This window comes from Gymnoscopelus microlampas, assembly GCF_963454915.1.
Source record: "Gymnoscopelus microlampas genome assembly, chromosome: 15".
NCBI lineage: Eukaryota > Metazoa > Chordata > Actinopteri > Myctophiformes > Myctophidae > Gymnoscopelus > Gymnoscopelus microlampas.
The window spans coordinates 36,513,522-36,517,198 of NC_139952.1; positions in this window are offsets into that span (position 1 = coordinate 36,513,522).

A 3,677-nucleotide genomic window follows, 5' to 3' on the forward strand; every position below is an offset into this window, starting at 1 on the left:
TTGGTATCAAAATGTACTTAAAAATGTACCAAAAGTAAAAATAATAAAATGTTTGAAAATAGCAGATCTACAAGCTCACAACGCGTCGCAATGCGACGCGTTGTGAGCTTGTAGATTTTCAAATAGCCTAGGTTTAAAATAGGGCTAAAGTGGTTAATGTGTGTTTTACAATGTAATCATTTATATCTGCAAAGTAACGAGTAACTAAAGTATTCAAATAATTTATAGTGGAGTAAAAGTGCAATATTTGCCTCTGAGATGTAGTGGAGTAGAAGTAAAAGTATAGACAATTGGAAATACTCCAGTAAAGTAAAAGTACCTCAAAATGGTACTTATAAGTACAGTACTTGAGTAAATAATGTACTTAGTTACTTTACGCCACTGGAAATAAGCCCAGATAGTGCAGACGGACACCAGTGCTCAGTGTGGAGGCCACAGTGACTCTTAACAGACACACTACTCCACACATTGCACCAGGGCTGAAGGTGAACATTCACCACCAGGATACCCAGTGATCTGGGATGTTGTTTCCTCCACTGACTGTGTGGCCTCCTATGGAAGAGAGCTCCCAGTGTTTCTGCTCTGCCACGCCCCTCAATCACCCACACCTGAAATTAATTTGATCATCAGCTGTTTACATCAACCTCCTGAACACTGAGCTGTTTGTTTGTTGGGCTGGAGCTGCTGCTTTTAAGATATAGCGCCTGATAAAACCTCCTGTCTTTTTAAAATTATTATTACCCTGACACCTTATTATTTTGGAAAGGAACCCCGGACCCCCCCATCAAAATATTGTTGTTCCAGGGACCCCCCCAGAAGCAAATATTTGAGTTAAAAATGTATATACATATTCAAAGATTTACACACATAATCACAATATGAACTTGTATATCTGCTATTTTTGAATAGCCAAAGAAATCTGAAAATGACACAGATGCGTTCCCGATCTTTAAAATTAATAATTTAATTAATTACTTTTATTATATATATTTTTTAAATATTGTAATCTACCAGTGTCTGCTGCTACCGTTCCTTTCTCAGAAACACTCATTTGTCAATTTCCCATTGACGTGTGTGTGTTGTATGTACTGTATAGCAGATCTGCTATTTTTTTTTTCAATCCTGAAAAATTTTGTAAATCTTTGAATATCTACATTTTAAAGAGATGGGGGTCTGCAGCCAAATAAATATCATTTTGGGGGTCCTTGACTATGAAAGTTTGAGAACCACTGGCCTACATGGGCCTACATTCAACACCATTGTGCCCTCTAGCAGTAACCACATATCAAGCTCAGAGCCCTATTAGTCCAGGGGCCAAGCCATATTTTGGTACCACCTAAGGTGACTGTAAAGTTTTTGTATTTTTGTCTTCCTACATGTCTCTAGTTTATATTTTGGTATGATAACCCTTCCAATATTGTAGCTTAATGGCAGTTATCACTACCTACCGGCTAATGTATCCGGTAGGAGACACAAAGTAGAATCTTTGTGTCTCCTACCCCGGGCATCAAATTATTGCGACAAAAAAACAAAATATATCCATGTATTCAAGGCTTCATGGGGTGTGCAATTGATAACTTCTCAGATTTCTGGTGTTTGCTTAAAAAAAGACTGCTTTCCATAAGCTTGTAAAAGTTGACCCTCCTTCGGTCTAGGGTGGTCATAGCTGAATGGGTAGAGAGTCCCCCTGAAAAACTTAAAGGAGGAGTTCACCCAAAAAAAATAATATTTTCTATCAATTGCACACCCCATGAAGCCTTGAATACATGGATATATTTTGTTTTTTGTCGCAATAATTTGATGCCCGGGGTAGGAGACACAAAGATTCTACTTTGTGTCTCCTACCGGATACATTAGCCGGTAGGTAGTGATAACTGCCATTAAGCTACAAGATTGGAAGGGTTATCATACCAAAATATAAACTAGAGACATGTAGGAAGACAAAAATACAAAAACTTTACGGTCACCTTAGGTGGTACCAATTTGTGAAAATATCAGTGTTGGCCCCTGGACTATATAGGACTTAACATCACCCTTTATAACTGGGTCCTGGACTTCCTGACAGACAGACGAAAACCAGATTGACCCCAGTGGTGACCAGTGTGGAGACACACACCAACACTTAACATTTAGACACTCTACCTCACACATTGCACCATGCAGGGCTGGAGGTGAACATTCACCATGAAACCCAGAGATCTGCTACGTTCTTATACTTCCATATGCTTCTGGCCTTCTTTGGTAGACCGCTGTCTCTCTCACTGTTTCAGGTCTGTCACGCCCCTCCCTGAGTGCCTGGATCACCACCACACCTGAAAATGATTTGATCCTCAGCTGTCATCAAAGTAAAGGAGAAGCTGCTTGAAGTGTGCCGGTGCTGAAGATGCAAACAAATAACAAACATCATTTCTTGGGCAGATACATATAGGCCTATTGTAGGCGATGCGACACATTGTGAGCTTGTTGATCTGATATTTTCAATGGATTTTGATACATTTCACAAGTTGAAAACTTGTAAATGGGACATTACATTACTGCATATTGAGTACTTTCTACTTTTGCTACTTTAAGTACATTTTGATCCCAATACTTTTGTACTTTTACTCAAGTATATTTTGAAAACCGGGTGTATACTTGTGTACTTGAGTATTTCTACATTGTAGTATTGATACTTTTACTTAAGTAGAAAAATGTGAGTACTTTTTCCACCACTGGCCTATTGTACGTTCAGGTCAGGGGCACACAGGCCTGGATGGCCCAGTGTTGGGGGTGTTACTTGCATTCCCCACAGACATTCTGTGCATGGAGGTCGTGCTTTATTCTTATACAGTATAGTGATGATGAAAGCAAAGTTTATCATCAATAATAACAGAGGCCCACTCGCAGTGGGCCATGTTTCAGTCCCCCATGGACCCCCATCGTAATAGGCTACATCAAGGGTTCCCAAACTTTTAAGGCTGTGACCCCCCAAAATAATCATATTTGAACTGGGGACCCCCCCCCCCCCACCCTGACAAGCATAGGCATTACATTTAGTTTGACATTCAGTTCACAATATAAACATTGTGAAAATAGCCGATCTACAAGCTCACAACGCCTCGCACTGCGAGGCGTTGTGAGCTTGTAGATCGGCTATTGTTTTGCAAACAATGTTTGCGTCTTTCTAACGTCATATTTGACAATTTAGCCAATTTAGTATTAAATGGTCTTAAAAGTCATTAAATTGCCACTTTAGAAATGTGCTGTATGTTGGTTTGTTTACTCTTGAGTGAGAAAACAATGTTGCACATTAAGCATATCATCTGGGGACTACCCCAAAAAATTGGGGACCCAGTTTGGTAACCACTGGTCTACATCATGCACAGTATCACCATCACCTCTCTGATGGACTCCATGAAGTTAAGCCTACATTTAGATAATGGTGGAGTTGTGATGTAGCGACAGTTGTTTTAGGAAATAGTTTATACCAAACAATGACAACATTATAGCCTAGGCAATGCTGTTAAACAAACGTCTAAACCATCATTCTCTAGTTTTACTTTCAAGTTAAAACCTGTGTAGGTGAAATCCTCCTAGAAACACATGATGCAACAGCTTTTGTTGATTTCTATTGGCTAGAAGTGTGAGTTGGTACCTCCTCCTCGTCCTGATATAAAGAGCTGAACAACTCATTATGA